Source organism: Anomalospiza imberbis, chromosome 1 (genome assembly GCF_031753505.1).
Source record: "Anomalospiza imberbis isolate Cuckoo-Finch-1a 21T00152 chromosome 1, ASM3175350v1, whole genome shotgun sequence".
NCBI classification, from domain to species: Eukaryota; Metazoa; Chordata; class Aves; order Passeriformes; family Viduidae; genus Anomalospiza; species Anomalospiza imberbis.
Window position 1 is genome coordinate 92,168,482 of NC_089681.1, and position 22,450 is coordinate 92,190,931.

A 22,450-nucleotide genomic window follows, 5' to 3' on the forward strand; every position below is an offset into this window, starting at 1 on the left:
ATATCTCAGATGTTGTGGCTGATTATCTGAACACTCAAGCTCTGTTATAATGAAAATTCAGGGAAGTGGTACCATTCACTGACAATGATGACTTAACAACCCCAGCTGCTCATTCCCAGCCTATGCCCTCCTTTAGCTCTTGTAAAATTGTTTATGAAGCCAAGAGTATGCCCTGCCATACTCCCAAAAAAGATCAGATTATTTTTAGCCTGAACTGACTCTCGCGCCTGGTTCAGTGCAGGGATGACTGTGGTTAGAGGCCAGCTGTTTGTGCCTTGCCATCAGGGAAATGGTCTTTGTCAGGCCCTGCATTTTCTCTTGCTTTTTAAGTGCAGATGTCCTAAGGAGACCCAAGTGTGTTTGTGCACGTTCTGCAGTCAGGAGAGCAAGGGGAGAAGCTGAGGGCTGGCATCCTGCCCTGCCCTGCCGAGGGCAGGCAGCTGCAGCTGGTAATCCCCTGGACTGCCACTGCAGGGCTTGATAAAGCTGCTCTGGCAGAGCACGTCAGGCTCTTTGCTTGCTATCCTGCCACTATAAAAGGTAACCAAGGCTTAATAAGGCTTAAGTGTAAAGTCGAAGTCTTTTCTGGTGCCATGAGCACTTCATTATGCCCAAGAAATGTAGCAAAATTTCTATTTTGCACCATCAGCACAATTCTTCATTAAGCAGGAGGAAAATTTTCTCAAAGTGGTTGGGCAAAATCCCTGGAACTGGAACCAGAAAACACAGGACTATAGGACTAGGTAATCAATCAGCTTTCTAATCATAATCCAAAATCTCTCACTGTCACAAGTCACAAGTCATTTAGAAACACAGGTCTGTGTTTGTAGCCAGAAAGTAGCTGAACCTGAAAAAAATAGATTTTTTGAAAGCAGTGTAAAGGTGCTTCACAGTCTTTGTGCACTGTGAGGAGTTTCTATGTGAAAACAAGTTTGTAGTGCTGGTGCTGCTTTCTACATGTAGTCCATAGATTCAGGAGGTCCATGACCTTTTTACAAGAGATCTATGCAAATTTACCTATGAAGGGTCAGGGAGCTTTGATTTCCTACCTAAAACTGTGCCCTTTAACTAGGAAGAAAAAGCAAATGAGGAGTCTGCCGACAGCTATGACTGAAAGACTCTGATTTGGTGAAGTATTCATTTGTGGTATAAACGACTGCATGCTAATTTCTCAGGCAGGCTAGCATGTGTATTCATAATGGGTTTACTAATCTCCTGGGTTCTCAAGGTGGTTTCTCTGTGACCTGAATTCTTGGGATGCAAATAGAATTCTCAGTGAATTTAGGTAGTGCAAGGTACAAACCTTGTGAGCAGGAGAGCAATCTGTTGATTAGGTGACTATATGGGGCTTGAATAGGCATATTAAAAAAAAAAAAAAGTAAAAAACAAACAAATAAACATCCCAGGAAACCAAGCCCAAATCCTTTCTCCTGACTAATTAAATTTTACGACCTTCCTTTTTAAACAGCATATGGGACACAGATTTCCTATCCAGCTGGGGATCAGTTAGATACGTGTCTGTGTGTTAGTCAAGCTCCAGCTGATTAAACCTTCACGTATACCAGAAGTTTCCTGTGATATTTGTACAGACTATCATGGACAGCAGAGCTAGCTTGGAGTTTTTTTGACAAAATGAGTTTCATCCAAAAAGGCCTCTATTTGTCTTAGCCAAAACTTTGTCAGAAATAGGTCAAATCAGATTTCAAGGACATGAAAAACTAGTTTTTATAAAATAAGATTTTGACACATCAAATTAAAATTTTGGTTTTCTGTACAAAAAATGGCTTTTAGTTATAAGACATAAGTGCAGTTGAAATGCTTTGACGATCACCTAAATGAAATATTTCTATTGACATTTTTAACATTATTATTATTATTAGTTAATAAAATTTGTCAAGTTTTTGATTATTTTGTCACAATTTAAAAAAGAGAGCTTTCCACAAGATTGGAAAGAGTCCAAATCCAGTCCTAGTTCAGCCTATTCATACCATTGTGTGTTAGAGATCAGAAAGCAAAGCTCAGTGGAGGAGAATGAAGTAGAACACGTAAGTGTTCTCAGAAAAAAAAGGAATGAGGTATTCTCGTTCTACTTGCCCTTCGCATCTGCTCCTTAGCTTTTAATCATTCATTAGCATCTTTAGTTCCGGTACAATTCTTATCAGGTATCTATTTCTACAAGTGAAGCATAATAGTAATGAATAATGGGGATACATTATTTTAGCAATTGCTCCTGATTCTGTTTAGTGACTGAACACAAAATGGCTTCTCTTCCTTCTAACGTGGCTATTTAATTTAGATGTACTATAGATTACTGCTTACAGAAGTCATTCCTTAAAGCAACAGGAAAATTTTGCATGTTTACATATCTAATACAATAATGAAATACCTTTTGTATTTTTCTCAAGGTTATATAGAAAACAAACTAGTACGTTATCTATGGATCATTAGGGAATTGCATTACAACAGAAAAATTCTCTCTCCATGTATGTTCTGAAAAAAATGTACTGGTTAACTTCAGGTTATGGTGTTTCCTAAATGACTGCAGTCCTGCTTCAGTAGTTGAACATGCAAAAAAAATTATTGCATTTTTGTTCAAAGCAAAGTGTTTTATATGAATTATGTATTATTTAAATTACTCGATGCAGTTATTTGACTAGAGATTGGAGTGAAAGAAAGTTTAGATGGGACAACTAGGGGTGAGGTATGCAAGTCTCAGAGATTTCACTGTGAAGTATTGTAGAAGAAGCATGTACCATTAGGGATATTTTCTTGGGGAAAAGGGAACAAAATGTTTCAGCCGAGTCTTCTAATGAAAGCAATCCATGAAAATGAAAGCTGAAGGTCCCACAGCATCCTGGCCTCACTTCACTGTATTATGTAAATCCTAGAAAATCCCCTGTGAGCAAAGGGCTGCAGGAAAGGGGGACTGAAGACTCTGTACCATTGCTTCTCTTTTCTCTTTCCCTTTTGGTAGAGGTTGGTGAAGGGGAAGCTCAGTAAATGGTTAACTGACAGTCTTATGTGCAATGAGCTCACTGAAAACTGTGCTTTGTGAGGCTGGATTTCCAATTTTGGTGTGTCAGCCAAAATGGAGTGTTCTGAGCTGGTTCTCAGCTGCTGTGACTTGTTACAGATCTGCAGAAGTGGGTGAATCCTGAGTATTTCATACTATGTGAGGATTTCTTTTACAGAACAAATATGAAAGAACCTTTTATATTTAATCATTTCCAGCTCAAGCTGAAAAAGATCCATCTAGCCGTCACTTCTGGCTCTAAAAGTGATGAAAAGTGGTCAAAAACAGAGGGTGATTACTAAAGATCATAATAAAATAACAGTCATGTAGTGATAGCCACCTGCCTTATATTCTGAACTTCTAGCAATCTGACTTCCAAAGTCAGAGGTAGAACCTTTCTATTTAACAAGTACCAATGGATGAGTTTGTCCAGGAGATGTCTAACTCACATCAGGCTCTGTAAACCACAGCCTTTTGTGGCAAGGAGGCTCCAAGTTACCATCACACTATATGAAGAAATACTTTTGGTTTCCTTTGTTTTCAAATAGATAATTATTTGATGCATCCTTGTTCACTGCCTCCCATGCCACAAAAATCTTCCATTTCCTATTAGACCTTTCTTTGTTACTCATGACTACAGAGACTTCACTTCTTTGTCTTCTCTTTTCCATGCACACTAACCCTAGTTTTTGTTATCCTTTGAAATTGTTACAACTTAGTTTTCTATTTCTTCTCTTTTCTCTTCCTTAGAAACAAACTGATATATAATTTTCAGTGATCCCTCGAATGTGTGCTGTATAAAGGGCTTACAACAAGGGAGCCTTCTTGAGTTTAGAGCAAACAAGAATGCAAAGAATTCCTGCAGCTCGCTGGCAGGACCTTCTCTCCCCTGTCTGCTCCTTTGTATCTTAGCAATCTACTGCAGCATTCTTTGACAGGTGTCTTGCTTGCTACAGGAAGGTATTAACTAAAAGTTTTTGATGCCTGTCAATGTCTTTGTGGGCATATGATCACTTTATGGTTTATGTCTCATTTTCACCTAAAATTTTGTGACAGATGTAATCTTTGGTAATAAACTACCTCTGTTACCACAGCAGATTTTTCTGTGCTTACTCTGAGACCTCAAGCTGCTGGGAGGTATCTTCCTGTTGGGCTTGTCACTTTGGATACATCTTTTACAAATTTCCACTTTCTTTTTCTTAACCTCAAGTGCTACCATAGTAGATTTGGGGGGGGGAGGGGGGTGGTGTTTATTGCTCATGCATGCATAATAAGTCTAATTTCATTACAGTTATTGTTATGGTTCTTTGATACAGAAGGATTCAAATGACAGGTCAGATGGCTTTCATGGTCTGCTTCATGTACTGTGTCTGTGGATTCTTTTTTCCCCAATTACTTTTCCTTTTATTTAAAATGATGCAACCATCTACCTTTTTCAAGTTGTTGTGAATGAAATTATGAAATTTAAAAATGGAAGATTTCTTTTTCTCTCAGTGCACTACCTTTATTTACTGCCTTAATGAATTATTTACAATACCTGTATATGTAAGGCAAGAGGAATGCATTGAAGTTCTTCCACACAAGGAGCAGCTGGCGAGTGTCAGTAACTCAACCTGCGGGGCTGAGCCCGGAGTATTTCCTGGCGATGTCCTGGTGGCTGCCCTGGCGTTGTGCTGCGCAGGATGACACTGCCTGGGGTGCTCAGCCTCCCACAGCAGGGTTTGGAGCAGGAGAGTAGGAACACTGCCCTTCCAGAGAGGCCAGGGTTTACAGTTTCCCTCCGATCAAGGTCTCTGGGCCAAGTTCCACCCAGAACACCTTTATGGAGCTGCAGTATGCATTAATAATAACATAGAGACATATGGGGAGCGGGCAGGCTGGTGCATGAAGCATGCTAACTGCAAAAAGCCAAATTTGGGGAAGTAATCTGAGAGAGTGCTACCAAAAGTATTTGTCATTTTAAAATATGTTTCCCTAGTGCTTTTGCATTTGATTGATGGATTTACCTTACCTGAAATGTACCCTGTAAGGCTCTGGCAGTTCAGCAAGCAAGGAAATGTCAAATAAGTACTTGTAGCTGTATCTGCAGTGATGAAAGCTAACCTGAAGGAGAGGGGAAAGTATTGAATGATTTTATGCTTCTAGAGGAAATTAAAACTTGAAAAGAATACTTTTTCCCCCCCCCCCAAGTATCACATACTGGAGATGCCAGGGGAAATGTACTTAAATGAAAACTTGCATCCCAGGTATAATTGCACTATCATTAGCGTGGTTATTGGGCTAGGCCCTGCTAACAAAATGCACTATCTGTTTTGCTATTAATATTTACATCAAGGTGTTACAAAAGCAGTAGGTAACCAGGACACAGGAACTATTCTCATTTTCCTTGGAATGTGTCCTCCAAATACAAGTAGAAGACAATAAAGGAGCCAGTAAGATTCAGGGAGGGCTCAGTTCTGTTTCAGATTGTGCAAGGTTGCACTGTCACGAGCACCATTAATCTGAGAGCATTTAAGATAGTAGTATAATTAGAGTAATGCACAAATGAATTAAATTCTTGTTTTAAGAGACTATCTTATCTTCCCTCATGCTTCATTTTAGTGAAAGAGGTTTTATGTCTAGACAGGCAAAGACTTGAGAACTACTTTTATACCAATCATTTTGCTTGTGCTCATTGAGAACTTTAGGAAATCTTTGAAACCTTCAAGGGATCCTAGCAAATTTTTGCAGGATCATAATTTTTTTTTCTCTCCTTATTAGTCTCTAGTGCTGAGCTGTCCTGAAACATGTGCAGAAATAATCCTCTGCCAAGGTGTGGGATCCAATATGCCTGTAACCACCCTGGCTTCAGGTTACCTGTAAATTGAGAAAGACATTCTTAAATGTTCTTAAACATGATGAGAACACCCTTTATGTTCCAACAGAAATCAAAACTTGCAGTCGAAAATGGATCTGGAGAGAGAGCATTCCCTATGCACATGTTGATTCAGATATTCTCAATGTGGGAAGTGTATCTGTCTAGGCCTAGAGCTTTAGGTGACCACTTTGTGTCTCTTAGAAATACCAGTGTTTCTGTCTGGCCATCCCTCCTCATTTGCTAGGGACTGGATCTTGGTCACCAAGTTGATCCTTGTCCAGTCTGCTTCAAGAGATGAGGACCAAAGGCATGTGAGAGGGAGCCCAGACTTTTGAGGTGTTTTGCGCCTTTAGCTCCCGGTATCGTCGGACTAAAACGCACCTTTGAATCTCTTTCAGTGTTTTCTTTAGGCCTTTGAAAGCAATTCTCCAGCAGCACAGTCCAGAGCACCTGCAAAAGTCATAGGCAGTGAATGATTTAAGCTGTATGTGGCAGTCTGAAGCAGCTTTATTGCAATATTGCAGTGATACCATCCAGACTGAGGTCTTTTTGTAAAGGGCTGCATTGTTTGCCAGACTGATGTTAACATGCATGATTTAAATGATGGCACAAGCAGAACTTCGGCTCAAAGTGGAGATATTAAAGGTACCAAAATATTATCTTTCCTCTTGCCAATGAGAACAGCTGGCAGGATGGGTTTACTGAGCAAAACCTTTGGCCAGCAGACAATGGTTATCATTTTCACAGACTTTCCTTCTGAAGTACAGGATTAACAAAACATGCTATTTTTTTTATTTCAAAATTGGAGGGTTTGTGTCTTTCATCTGGTCAAATTTAGCTTAAAAGTGGAAATAATATCAAAGTTACATGCACCATAGGGAGACTGTTAATGTGGTAACAAAGGGCATTTGGCCAGTTAAAATAATAAGACTATACAGCTTTCCCAGTGATGGCTGGAACCCAGTTAGTACTTTCCAAGTTGAGCCACAATATTCTTTTCCAAATTATGCGGTTTGGCACGATTCAGAGTGAGTAAACTTACTTTCCTACAAGGGAAAAACATAATTAAGAGAAAAAACAAGGTCATGCAGTATTATGCTTCAAGTAAGCAATAATACACTATGGGGTGTACATTAGTCAATATTCATACACCCTGGACAGGCTGAAACAGAGACAAAGCAATGGCTCAGCATATAAAAGGATACATATATTATCTTAATAAACCTATGTGCAAAAGTAAAATGAAAATGGATGTTTTGTTTCCTTACTAGATTTTTTTAAGGGAATATATGTTCAATGTTGATGTGTAGAACACTCATAAATGTTACTTAAAAATACCTTTTATGTTAACATTTTATACTTTTTAGTAATAAGTGAACTTGCTGTTTTCATTTTGTCAGGGTATCTGTTTTATTGTGGTTTTTTTCTGCTATAAAAGCCAAAATGGTTTGAAACTTTCTTTTTTTTATCATTAACTGATTAAGTTTATTAAAAGGACTTTCAACCTTGATGGTCACACTGGAAGCCTCTAAGAGTCTGTTCTTCTTACAGTAATCCACCTTCTAGGATTCTGCAAGTGACACAAAGCCTGCAAAGACTCAACAAATTTGACAATAAAGTCTCAGGATTGGAAAAAAAGAAAGACCAACTTCAAATTTGGAAGTGAACTTTCAAGGACTTTGTGAGGGTAACTTTTGGTGGTTTCTGGGGGGTTGATAGTGTTTTTTAAATGAAAAAAATGTTAGCTGAAATTCAGACAGAGAGGGGAACATGCAAAAAGAAAGTTTGGTGACCCAGTGTATGTAATACTGTAGTACCAAAATGGGAACAGCCCCATGAGACATCTACTTGATTTTTACTGCTGACACTGTTCATGGGAAAGGCCTGTGATACGCCAGGAGGAAAATGAAAAAAGAAGAAAAACTTCAAAAAACATGGAACCACTCCCATCACCTGAAGCTTAGACCACACACCTGAAAGGGAGTAACCCACATCCAGCTCGGGTGTGCAGCCTGAGCAGCCTTATCTCCTTTTCAACTCAACCATTTTGCACATCTCATATATAAAGTGCTTGTAAGGAAGGAATTGACTGTTTATTTCCTGTTTCTTTAATAATTACAGTAACCTGTAATTATTAAAGAAACTGGAAATAAAATAATCAATTTATTTAAAGAAATTGGAAATAACCTGGTGTTATAAATCTTCATGAGTTGCAGCATCTCACCATGTCTGCTATTTGGCTCCCAGCTGGTACAGTTTCTTTCACTTCCCAGATCCACTGGGGAATACCTTCTCTACTAAGGGCAAAGAGTCTCCTAAACCAGCGCTGCCTATTGCAGTTCTGTGTGCAAAGAAGCAGGAAATGTGTGGGCAATGAGATTGGGAGCACATTTGTGACTCAAATATATCATTTCAATAGTCATACAGGCTGTTCACAATACTTATACTGCCTTCTCTGAAAGCACAAGTCAACAAATACTTGCATACAACACTCCAGTCATCTACGCATAATATGCCCTGACATGCCTGATTTTAAGGTGTCACTTGAAAGACAGAAAAATCCTCATCAGCTATAAAGTTTCTCTCAGCATTAAACTACTCTAAAGCAGGACCAAGGTGCCAAAGCCTTCATATTGTAGACCTGTATCATTGCAGACTATATAATTTTAAGCCACTGCTATCCCAGACTGAAGGGGAAGCTGGAGACAGTGCTGGAGCGAGGCACAGGGCTCTGTGCTGCTGTCCCATCAGCCTGCATGGCACAGCAGCATCCATGCTGATGCATGGCTCCTAATTACCAGACTGGATTTTTGTTCCACTTTTTGTCTTGAATTAACATGGCACTCCTTACAATGTGAAATTGAAACTTATCATATCCTTCTGGTTTACCACCTTAACCCTCTTAAAATGGATTTATTTCACCAAAGTTACCTTATCATCTCCATACTAAGTAATCTTCTTTCAGGAAACAACAGATCTATTTCGCCCTGAATCAGAGCTCCAAGAAATCTAATGGCAAGGAAGCTAACACAAGTAATAAAGAGAAAACAACAGAGGAATAAAAAAATCTCTGTTTTACACAGAAAATATTTTCTGGATGCTTCTCCATATAGGTACCAAACAGTATTAACTTACTGGTGAGGTCAGCTTCTCAGAGAAGCATAAATTTTCTCAGCTTGGGAAATTATTATTGATTTTCATTTCAAAATGGTACCAGAAGGTACTGCACAAGAGGACAAACTCTTATTTTGTATTGAGTGTTTCACATGTAAATAAATGCTGAAGGGTGATTCTCTGCTCTTCTTTGCCCCCTGCCCCAGCTATCTTAAATCACTTAACAAATATTTTTCTATGTAGACTCTGTATAATAACAAAATTATACTATGCAAAATAACGTCTTGTCAAACAAGTATGCCATGTTTACCTGCAAAACACGCTGTACTTGGATGCAGAAATTGTGTTTTATTTTTCTTGTATGTTCTTGCAATGGCCTCTATGGTCCTGTGTATCCTCCAGCAGTATATGAAGCAATGTCATCACTGTTATCTGTCATGTGTAGTTTAATTCTTTCTTAATCAGCCCAAACCCTCCATGAGATTAAAATCGGTAGGGTAATGGTACCCTCTACTACATGTTTTACTTTCTGTGATGTTTCACTTTGTCAGGAACTTTGCAAATCCCTTTCCTTTATCAATGCAAAAAGTGTATCATTGTCTAAATAGGAAAGACTAAAAACAACCTTTGTCCCAGCTTGAAAAATACTTTTACTAATTACAACTAGCAAAAAAAGAAAGGGGTATATTAAGGGAAAGAACTGTTTTAAGATTAATCTTGTCAAGTTAATATGATCACTTGGTTGCAGCCTGCTGTGGTGAAAGCCTGCAAGTTTCTGATGTCTCAAATATTTCTAAAAATACCGTGAATTATGGATAAAGAAAATAAACTCTCATGACAGAAATATCAATTACTTTACTTTTTGAAGACACTATCTGCATATCATAGAATCCTAGAATGGTTTTGTTTGGAAGGAATTGTAAAGATCATCTAGTCTCAAACCCTCTGCCACATGCAGAGACACCTTTCACTGGACCAGTTTGTTCAAAGCCTCCTCCAGCCTAGACTTGAACACTTTCAGGGGAGGGGCATCCACAGCTTCCCTGGGCATCCTGTTCCAGTGCCTCCCTACCCTCACAGTCAGGAAGCTTTTCCTAATACGTAATCTAAACCTACTCTCTTTCAGTTTGAAGCCATTTTCCCTTGTCCTTCCACTACATGCCCTTGTGATATGTTCCTCTCCACCTTTTTTTCAGGCTCCCTCCAATTACTGGAAGGCCACAATTTGGTCACCCCAAAGCCTTCTCTCCTCCAGGCTGAACAATCCCAATTCTCTCAGCCATTCCTCACTGGGGCCATGCTCCATCCCTCTGATGATCATGTTGGCCCTCATCTGGACTTGCTCCAACAGGCTGATGGCCTTTCTGTGCTGGGGACCCCAGAGCTGTATCCCAGTCCACTCCAAGCATTCCCCTGTTTTGTACAGCAGTGATTATTGCACAGCTATCAGCTCCACAGGGGTGCCCCAAACAAAATAAAATGTATTAAACATTACTTCTAATGCATCAAAAAGTTAATGTGTTCACTTTACCACTTCAACATCAAAGAATGTATTATGTAGTAACAATCAAGGAGGGCACACTAAGTAAAACTACCTTTTAATAACTCAATAAAATAATCCTGAGCAGATACATGTTCCATTCTCATCAAATTTAAAACTGACAAAAAAGATTTTTCAAGAATTCTCTAAAGCTGCATGCCCTAGCAGATAACTCTTTTAAATAAATTTTCTCATCCAGCACTCTTATGCAGAATTAAAAAAAAAAAGTTATCACATGACTAAAATAATCTTTCTCTCTCTAAAAAAATCCTTCAAGAATCTAGTTTATCTTTCTAATGAAGGGCAAAGCTGCTAAGTTGGAATTTACTACCTCCTGCTATCAGTAATTGCACAGCTAAAGGTACTTTATAATTGATGGCTTCCACATCAAAATGAGGAAATATCTATCATTTTCTTAAGGATTCAAAGTTTGTAAATTCCTAGTTATTTGAACTTGCAGTCCAAAATCATCAATGTATCTGTTAAAACTTAAGAGCTATATAGTCTTCATTCCAGAATGTATGGCCCTTAAATGGAGCCTTTACAACCAGGCAGTATCAAAGCTTTTTTTTTTACCCTGGAAGTAATTGATATAATGATCCTAATTATTTTGAAATGCAACATTTAAGCAGCTGTGAGTATACAAGGCCAAAAAAATGTCCTAATGTATTGTATGCAGTGTATCACACTCAAAAATTTATGTTCTATCATATCACACTGAAGCATTTGTGAAAAGTCCTTATTCCTTAATACGCTATGCCTGGTGCTGTCAGTGTGCTGAGTATCTCTCTTTGGTTTCACAACATTATTCTTTTTTATTTTTCATTATCTTTGGCATCAGCTTATCCCAAATATGTTACCCTTGGAAAAAGCACATTAAAAATACATGCTGCTAAACTCACTCTTGAAACACATGGTGTTGGCAGTGGAGACAGGCAGTCAAGGATTAATTAAAAAATATGCTGTAAACTAGGAGCATATCAATTGTAAATAACACAGGAGATAGATCTACATATGCATATTAGCTGACCGCAGGCTTGCTAAGTTGCCAGTGAGATACAAGCATGAAAAAGCAGATGCCACCCAAGCATGAACCAGATAAACTATTTCTTATTAGACAAAAGTAAAAATCTATGTCATTGCTTAAAGCACCTGAGAAATCTCACACAGATCTTTTTCATCACATCTCTGGAGGGTGAAACAGGTGAAAAACTGGATTGATTACCAGAATGAAATCCTTTTCAGAATAAGGCTCAAACATTTTTGCTTGTTTAGTCTAGTAGAAACAAAAACTGATACAGGAAATAATTATTCTCTAAAAACACAATAGGGTGGTAAACAGTAGGCAAGGAAAAAAACTATTTACCCTAGCAGACAATGCTGGCACAAGAACAAATGGGTGTAATTTGGCCATGAATAAATTTAAGCTGGAAGCTAGAGAGATTCTGTCCATAAAAGTGGTGAGGTTCTAGAGCAGTTTTTCAATACAAGTTGTGGGGACAAACAAATAAAACCTCAAGCTACTTAATGATGAGGATTGTTGAGTTCATGGAAAATGCCACAAGCATAATTCCCTTGATAAGCAAAAGACTGCATTTTGATCATCCAAGAGATTGTTTCCAGTATTGTTTGCCTAACTCCTGGAAGTGTGAGGTAAAAAAAAGACAAAAAATTGAAATTAAACTTGATTTATGCATACAGCGTTAAAAATAGTCCTTAAGCAAGTGCCATCCCTATGTAAAAGGCCTCTGTAATTATATTTGTGCTTTGCAACAGGAAAACAATTTAACTTGATAAATAGATATTGCATTGTACTTAATGGTTGGAAGTTAATTCTTTTTAATGTGAAGCTGCAATTTGTCACATTCTAATTTTCCTGGGGTTTATAGTGTATCTTTCTACTACTTTTATTTTGCCTTGTTTTCTTTAAAGGTGTAGACAACAGTATTATCACTGTATTAACAACAAAGACACACAGATGAAAAAAAAATCTGCCTATTATTTATACCAGTTGAGTCACATTTGACCCCTGAGTTCCTCGGATGAGCAGTTGCTGTTAGTCTAAATCAATACTAAGGAAAAAAGCCTCTGATGGTCACTATGGAAAGATGGGGTCTGAATATCAGAAAGAAAAAAGCAAGCAAAACCCAAACATATTTGAGTTAGAAGAATGACTTAAAGTTCAGAAAGGATGTCCAAAGAAAACAAGGAATATGTTATGAAGCTAATTTCCACTAACACAGAGAGAATTTGCTGAGATTGCAGTCAGGGGGTTAGTCTAGAGACCCAACATGAAAGCACTTCCTAAGGTTTTCTTGTGCAGCTTCTGATGCCTGTTCTAGTTTCACTATTAATAACTCATAAGTATGTTTTACCCAGCACTGTAGTGGCTCCTGAAATTCAGATCTGTGGTAAACCACTATGCCATCTGAAGACCTACAGTTATTTAAAAACTAATTTGTGTTCTCTCATCAGCAAAGCCAAGCAGCAGAAAGAAAAGCAAAACATTGCAAAGGCAAAATAGTGGTATTTCCCTATCAGTGTGAAAATATAAATAAGTGACAGAACCCTACTGAAAATAAAATTAAATTACTGCATATGCATAAAGTTGTGTTAAAAATTCCTGTTTGCAAGTGCATGTGTGCGCATATGTATGTAATTATAAATGTATTTTTTTCATAAATTATTTATAATTTGTCTTCTCTGTAAGCTCACTTGCAAAAGATCTACTATGGAAGAAACTATATTATCAACTGCATAGCTGTTAGCTTATTGTGAAAATGTCAAAACATAATTCAATATTCATTTGTATTTAATTCAATTTACCTTTATGAAAATGTTTCTCCTCTTATGTTTTTTTAACCTCTTCTCACCTGTATTTGCTAGCTACAGTGTTCAGTAGCTTTTGCCATTTACATCTAACTGAAGTTATGAGCCTGAAGGCCTCAGTAAACTTTTGGGAGGACACCATGCTTTGTCTGTTAAACAGAGGAATGTGTTTCCCTTCTGTGAATTCTGGTCTGCCCATCCCAATAGCATCCAGCCACCAGGTGGGACTTGGTAAAGTTTTACTGTGGCTTGTAAATGAATAGCTGCTGATTTAGCTTTTGAAAGTGAAACTGCAGTTTCCAAGGAGGAGAAACAAAGGGAAGCAACCGTAAGTGCTGGGTTATTGTGTCTCTCTGAAGGCTGTAAACAACGGAAATGCAACTACAATATGGGATGAAATCAGTGTTTAGAAGAGGTCAGAGAGATGAAAGCACAGGTGTCTCTCTCCAATAAGTTTTATCATCACCTTTGCTGATGGTGAAGAAGTCATGAGTAAAACCCAAACCATTGGTAAGAATTCAAAGGATGATTTGGCTTATACTAGGAAGCGCATCCCACCAATGTTGATTCTTAAAATGCAGTGAGAAAGATCAAATTGTAATCCTGTCCCTTCTAACTTCTGACACATGTCTCAATCCTGCACCCCACACCCCACTGCTAGCAGTCTCAGTTTATTAGTTACATTCAACCTCACTGTATGATCTCCAGGTTTTACTTGAGACTCATGTCTCTGCAATGATGCAATGGGACAGACAAGGTCCAAAATTCTGCTTCAAGTAGTTTTCCAGCTCTGAAAGGATTCATGATTTAACTAGCAAACTGATCCTCAAAGAATGAAATTAGTAAAAAGGCTCTAGTAGTCATCAACATTGGAAATATAATGACATAGAGGCAGTAATCCATGGTTTCTGATTTATCTTTGTTTTGGACTAGTTTGAATTTCTGACTCTGGCATTTGGATGTGCTGATTTTTGAAGTTTTCTCAACAGACTATGTTCTAATCCAGCAGGAAAATTTAATATCTGGGAAGATATTAAACACAGTTTCAATACCCTTGGTGGTGTCTATTAATTATCAGAAAACTGAACAAACCAGTTTTGGAGTAAGGAAGAATATTAAATAAAAGTACTTTGCAAGTAGCAATAAATCTTAAAAGAGGTGGGGGAAAGAGTAAATATACTTTTAAGAAACCTGGTGACAGAGACTTCTAAAATAACTAGATACTTATCCTTCATCAATGAAAACAGCATTCTTAATTGTGCAAAAGCCATTTTGTCCCTTCATATAATTTCGCCTCAGTCATTTGAAAAATTTTCTCATGCAGATACAGCAAGATTGAATAAACCTGGATCGTGAAGGAATTCAACTAAACTCACAGTCCTGATGTAGGTTAATGACCACTTTTTCCCAAACTGAAAACCCGCCAAACTTTATTGTTACAACAGTTAAAAACCAAATCCACTTAATGGGAATATTCACAAATACTTTTGGTGTAAATTGCATGTCTGTCTAAAGAAGTTTCCCTGCTTCTGTTATTCCAGGACATGTTAGTTTATTTTCTAGATTTTCTTATTTCAAATTTGTCTCTTAAAATTCACTGTTCTGTCTGTGGGTAGGGAAAACCAGCAATTTACTGTGAATTGTTTAAAAGAAAACACAGAAACTTCCCTGTTATCATGGTAGGTTGTTACATGAGCATGAAAAGACCTGCTTGTATTGTATTTACGTGAGCACTGATAAATATACAGAATATTGGCTAACTATATACACAGGATATTGGTTAGAAGTCACTCCAACCCAGGTCTGATAAGTTCTTAAAACTGTGCAGAAGATACATGAAATTTACTAAACTGGTGCTGGCAGAAGAAAAGCTTTTCCAGACTTACACACATATTAAAATCACTTTCTGCTACGTGTAAGTTTATGAATGCTGCAAGAATGATTGGTTAAGGGTATTATTATTGTCATTTCTAACATTAATTCATTTCTAATATCTAATAACTGAAGGCAGTTATTCTTTGGAGGGAGTGGGAGTCACACTTTATTTCAAATGCAATCAACAATTCATCACTATGAGTGCATTCCATTTTTGATAAAAATAGGTAAGAGGCTTGCAATAAGGTTGTTCAAAAGCTGGGTTACTCTTATAATATGACTCTTTCAGCCATAATTTATAGCTTTGTTATATGTTTTCTAAAAATTATCTTCTCTATCTGAAAATGGCACATTGTCTTCTCAAATATATTGTGATTATTCTTCCTTCAGATAAAAATCAACTCCAAAGTATGGCACTTTTCCCTTCATACAGTGCCTTGTACAATAAAATTGTTTTCTCTTGACAGGTATTGTGGGTAAATATATAGTAATGCAAATATTTTCCACTGTGCTGTTATGAATGCACAGAAATTTTGGACAAAAGTAGACTACTTATCCACAAATAATACAAAATATCTGGCTAGAAATACATACCTGCCAAGAGTCCCTAGGCTACTGCTCTACTGGAAGGTGAAAGGACCTCTCCAAATTTGAAACAGAAGGGAGGTTGGGAACTTTTCAGTACTACATTGACAGCATTTTAATGCTTTATAAATAAACAAAAATGTGGTTAGATATTCATTAATTTTCACACATTTATGATACTTCTTGACAACTGTATTTTATTTTTTGCCTCTAACATTCCCAAAGTACCACTGAAACTTAAAATTCTTTGGAGTAGCTGGTTTTATAACTTTTGTGTATTAGCTAGTGATCAAAATTCCCCCAAGTTATGTGTATGTATATATATATATATATATATATATATATATATATATATATATTTGTATTTATCTCAAACACAAACTTAGGATGTTCTTATTGTTCTTAAAGAGCATGAACTCTGTGCTCAAGACAAACTCTTAATGAGCAGCAATTCCGCCTTTTTGTCCTCATTTCCTTAAGAGCCTGCTCCTAATTTACCACACACAGCACTAATGAGGAGAGCACTACTTTCCATCAGGATTTCCCCCAACTGTTACTGATTCATTATGTGAACCACGTTTGTTAAAGAAATTATTTTCATGAAGTGGCCTGTAAGGTGAAAGAATTGTGTTTAGAGGTACTTAGTTACAAAAGTAAAATAAAGACTCAAAGATTATGGCTACAAGTATTGTCTAAATTGAGGTAAAAAATCAGAAGCACCAGAAAATTACTTTGTTGTTTTTTTTTTTCCCAATGAAAACCATCCTGCACATACTCCAGATTGTACTCTGAGAACTCAGGAAGTCACACACACTCTGAGGCATTCAGAAGATGAAGCACGTGTCCTCAATTTTTTTTAAGTAGTTACCTAGCATTAAGTTCTGTGGCAGAGAAAAGGGTGCACTCCAGCTTCTAAATATATGGAAACAAACACAGAATACAAAAAATACAAATTGCAAGCAATGCATAACCATATGAACCGCATCAGCTTGCAGAGACAGGCTGCCCCTCATGGAAAGGTGGTAAGTTTAGTGCAGACAAGCTTTGAGGAAAAACCATACCTTTTGACAAAAGGAGTTGCAACAATTCATGCTTACTTGCATGCATAACAAAGGGCATGCTATGTCACTCAAAGAAAAAGCAAAAATGCCCTTACCAAAAAGGCCCGTTTAAATGGGATGTAACTGCTTAAGGCAAATCTGAAATATACAGTCACTGTAGAGACATTATGGGTGCAGTGGCATCGGCAGCTGCATTCACATGCAAACTAAAGGTAATGTTAACACTGTATATGAATAAACATTAGTGTAGTCTCTTGGGTTATGGACCCTTTTTCCACAATATCGATTGACAGTTTAAATTTTCTGCGTGACTTGGCTTTTCACCACACGATAGTCGTGCTAGGTATCAATTTGACAAATTTGCAGAAGAGCTGCCTCGAAAACATAGAAATTAAAGATGTTCCTACTCCTCTTTTATTACTTAATAATGATGTTTTCCCACTTTTGCTTTGTAGGTGAGTCAGAAGTGTGTAATGTCAATGCCCCTCTGCACACCTGCCTCTCCTCTGGCCCCACCAACCAGGACATTGCTTTTAGGAGCACAAGATGTGGGATCTCATCCTTTGGCTACCTCAGTGAAACATTTTACCTGCAGATTAGAGGGGTAGCCAGTTGTGACTGCTGTGCCACTGGAGGTGGGTTTTGAATGAACATAGGCAGAAGAAACAGAAACAGGTGAGAACTACATATGGCTTTTCTATTGAGCCTTTCACTGAGTGTAACTGCATATAATTTAGCTGTACATTTATTTCTGCGCAATCTCTGTGAAATATTGAGTATAAGTGAACAGTATAGTGGCAACACAATAATGTATCAATTTATATATTTTCTATTTCAGCAACATTTGCCAGTTTAGCATTTACCACAATTGCTAATTTTTTGTGTGTGCTTCACTATGCATGACCATCTACAAATGAAGTATAGCATTGCAAATATTCTTCTGGACAGAGTTTCTTGGTAAACTTTGAGGCAAGACCTGTGGCAGAAATAATGTCAAATATAGTTAGAAAAGAAGAAAAATCCCTCATGGTTTTGGGCAAAATTTTGGTCATATTTTGAATTCCGCTCATTTTTAACTATGGGGGCTTTTTAAGAACAAGTTCTAACACAAGAAGAAGTTTAACCTGACCTGGAAAACCCTCAGCAAGAATCTCTGTTGGCATGAGACCTGGGAAACCCACTGCCTCTTCTGCTATTCCCATATAGAATTTCATTTCCCTCTTTTGATTCATCAGAAATCATTTGATTTTCAGAACTTCTGGTTATGTTACACAGCTAAAAACACAGAGCAGGTGTACATTTATAGTCCATAAAGAAACTGAACTGATACTGTGAAATGCAGTGCAAATACTTTTAAAGCCAAAGGTGGTTTTTGATCCTATCTGTACAGTATAAACGGATATGGCAAAATTATTTACCTCTATCACATCCTGGAGTTATGACATCAAAGAGGAAGGGAGCTGTTCAGGTATTTTAATTGTGTCAGTGAACCACTTGGATTTTCTTCTGTTTAACTCTGAATTTCCTGTGTCAAAAATGATTGGTTTGGAAATGCTGCTGTTTTAATTTCAAGTTACATTGGTCTTACTTTCTCCCTAATGTTTTTCTTTAGGAATGATGGTGTGAAATTCACAGCAGCCAGAGTGCAGGGGAATCTAGCAATTCTTCATACATAATCATTAATAATATATTTCTCTACATTCTTAAGGGATCATATTTCCATAGGCAGTTGCAACTAATTCAAAGCAACAGTACCATGAAAAAAAAACCGCAATGAAACCCACAATAGACCCCCTATCCTCAGGGCTCCTATCCAAATAGATACAACCATTACAGATCAGAACTTGTGGGTTTTATAGCAGATAATGACAAGATCATCATCTTTAATGCAGAATTGACAAGAAAGTGAACACAAATATTATCAGCTACAGATGAGAAGGTCTCGTCAGTTGTCAAATAAAGCTATCCTGAGATGTTGATTTCAGTGTATGTTTGGCTCAGGTCTTGTGTCCTGGTGAACAGAAATGATCTTCTATTCAGTGTTGTGTCAACTATACATGACCATTGTAATCAAGGAGAAACAAAATAACAGCAACTTTCACAAAAAGGATGTAATGGAAGGAAATTAATGCATCTATCTTTTTTGTTGATGGCACAGGGAGGCTTGTTATTAAATTCTATGGTAATAGAATGGGCTCCAATATGTTTTTCGTTTGTGTGGTTGCATCATGGTTGCTGCCTAGTTGCAGATAAGGGTCCACCAAATGCGTGGGAGTAATTTTACTGAAGGGGATATCTGTGTTTAGTTGGGAACTCATGTAAAGAAGGGTTTTGTCCTTCCTTTGCCATTGGGGATTGATTTATAAACAAGTGTAAAACAGTGAAAAAAAGTCATAAAACCAGACTAATATATCTTTTGATATGATGTATATTAACAGTTGAATTGCTGAAATTAGTGGCCTTATTTTAGAAGTTTCATGTTGCAGTCTGCCATTTTTTTGACACATACAATTATAAAAACTAAACACTTCAGATATAGCTATCTGATAGAAAATACAGAAAATACATGGATGATATAACTTGGCTGCATTTTAAAACTTTCTTTTAAGTAATATTTCTTGCATCTGGAAAGGTTTAAAGGCTTTTTTTCCCATTTGCATGTGCAGTGTATCCTGCTGACAAGCTGCAATCCTGTTGCCTTTGAAACACACATCACCCCAAGTGGCAGAGTTCACTTCCCAAGGTTTCCAAACTTCTCCAGAGTACTTTTAGCGGAGTCTCACTGATACTCTCACCTCCTGATTGTGCTGTCCTAACAGCATCTGACAAATCCTGCAGGGGCTCACACTGGCAAACAGCATTAGGACTGACCAGTACTGCGTGTTTTGGATTGTGAGGCCAGTACGGAGCAGTGTGAGAAAGCCAGTGGCATATTTAAAGTTCAATAACAGAAACACAAAGTTAGAGGACTCCAGTGTGGTTCCACAGAAGGATTTGGATTGGGCCCTTATGTGAAGCCACCAGTAGCTTGTGAGATGTCCCTTAGCTCTGCTCTGCACTTGTTAGTGAGGACACCTTGCACCCCATGGCCAGCTGCTTTCTACAGGCTGTTGCAGCAGAAAAGAATGATAAAAATATTAGGGTTGTAAATACCCCGTGGAATCCAGTTGGTTAACAGACCATAATTTCCATGCATTACTTCCATGCATATGAAGCTGGAAGAGTGTGGCAGTAATAATAATACTGTAAATGCTGCCAGGTACGTGTATGGTATTTTGCAAAACATTCACATTTCTGTTTGCATGGTCCTTGCAGTATAGTAGTTATATCAGTATATGTTATATTTCTGTACATAAAAACATCAATGCCCTTCATAAAATAGTTAAACCACAATGACTGGTTCTCTTCAGCAGAGTTCAGTCCAAATGTCTTGATTTTATTACCACAGTAACATAATGTAGGTGTTACACTTTTACCAAAGTTTCAGTATTTGCTCTCTTTTTCTTTCCTGAGATTCGAATACTATGTGAAAATGAAGAATATAAAAATAGCACCAAATGGACAAATTATTCCAGTATTAGCTTGATAGTGTGTTGTCTAAGAACAGCATTTTGCTAAATCACATTACTGAATCATTTAAAATTTGAGACTTTTGTATAATCATATTTTGTGTCCTTTCAAGTTCCCTTGTTATCAGAGCTCAAGCTATAAAACCTTTTGCCTCTTCTACCTCTAGAGAACAGTCTCCACTAATATACAGAAAATTTAGAAATATAGTAAATTATGTTTTGAAAATACAAAATATATAAAAACTGAAGATTTCAAGACCATTAGTATTTAGGTAGAATAGGCACTTATTTAACTACAGTAAAGAGCAAAAGATGAATGCAAACAAAATCTGTAAATTGCTTTTGCATAGCAGTTCTAGAAGTGTATTTTCAACAAAAATCCATATTTTAAGTATGCTTTCTTGCCCAATTTTAACGTGAACAAATATTGAAACATTTAGTTAGATGTCATGAGATCATGCTGTATTATATAACTATGTGCTGTAAACATGCATTTCCCTTAACAGAAACACAACACCGCCATAGAAATTAGAAGAAATACTGCTTACCTTCCTCCCTCAGAAAATATTCCCTGAATGCAGAGTAAATCTGATTATAAAATGAAAAACAAGCCCGAAGTGTACAACTCACATGCATACAAACAGCAGATACAGCCACCTCCATGCCTGCTTCTAGCCTTCTGTACATTTCTCACTTCTTCACATTCTAGTTAGGCTACAAGGACTCGAACTATGCTTAAAATACTATTCTGCAGCATAGCTATAGCCACCAACATATTGCAGAAATGGTACTTACTGTTCCAGAAGTCACACATCATCCTATAGGAAATTTACACCTTCAAAAGAGGAATTTGTTACAACTGAGCAGACTGCAGCAAAACACAGCGCCTGGCTTGTCAGAGAAAGTTGTTACTTTCAGAGATCAGCACATATTCATTCACAGAGCACAGTAGCTTTACATTTATGTATGTGCATGCATACCTACACACAAACACACACACACACAGAAGGAGTCACAGCCTGTCTCTCACAACCACATGCTAATTGATGAATGGGGGGAAAATCTTGTATTACACACAATCATTTCTCTTGACCATGGCTTTTGCATACATTTTCACATAGTACAACCAAGACTGGTGATGCTACAAAGCATTTCTAACTCAGACAGGAGTAATTATTCACATAAGACACCGAATTCTTTTTGGCTTCCCCAGTGAGAGTGCGACAACTGCAGCAGCAGTGCAGGGTCCCTGTGCTGGCACTCACTTGCTGCAGTCTTTGTGCATGAGTATACATTATAAACTAATTAGTAACACAAAGACATCTGATACCCAAGAACTAACGAAAATCACTGAGAATCAATCAGAACCTACAGCAGGCATGTAGATTGGCTGTAAAAACATTTAACAGCAGGTAGATTTTTTTTGCTGTGCTGTCAAAGTTAAAGGTACCAAAAGGAAGCACACACTAAGGCATTTTTGTTCCACTGTGATATTGATCCAATGCCAGACGTGGTGAAACACAATGGGCACACAGTCAGCCTTGGTAAATTAGGTAGATTAGAGATCATTTGATGGTATTCTATTGTTGCTATTGTAATCACAGTAATTTTCACTGGTAATGGTGCTTCGAGATGAAGTGCGGTTCTCACAGGATAATTGTGAAAGGTATCGAAAGATTCAGGGTGTAGCATCTGGTTTTAAAAGCTCTTCAGATTCAAATTGGCATTTTACTTTATCTTGAAAATTTATTAGAGATTCAGATCATGCCGGTTTAAATGGAAAGGTGAAAGCAGGGTAATTTCAATCTATGAATTATTCAGATTCAGACTGGTGAAATTGCCATCCATGAACTGATTCTCTGACAGTCTCTTTTGCAGAGCCTCCATTACGCTTGTCATTTTTATTTCTTTATCTACAATCTCTCCCTCAGTTACTGAGCTCGTCCCTTAGGGCTGTGCTTCACAAACCAAGTATTTAAAATTGGCAATAACCTAAATGTGTTGCTG

The 22,450-nt window shown here is 37.5% G+C and overlaps 1 long non-coding RNA gene across 2 annotated transcripts; it reads right to left on the bottom strand.

The window, feature by feature from the left end:
- Positions 1-4,497: 4,497 nt before the first annotated feature.
- Positions 4,498-19,891, bottom strand: LOC137479543 (uncharacterized). Of its 2 annotated transcripts, XR_011002334.1 has the most exons (7): positions 19,670-19,891; positions 17,464-17,503; positions 15,823-15,870; positions 6,807-6,916; positions 5,870-6,320; positions 5,025-5,116; positions 4,498-4,841 (listed from the first exon to the last, which is right to left on the bottom strand). It is a non-coding gene; the product is annotated as an uncharacterized lncRNA (long non-coding RNA). The 2 variants fall into 2 exon arrangements; XR_011002327.1 differs by lacking the exons at positions 6,807-6,916; positions 15,823-15,870; positions 19,670-19,891 and having other exon boundaries at positions 6,252-6,320; positions 17,464-17,708.
- Between the last annotated feature and the right edge of the window lie 2,559 nt (positions 19,892-22,450).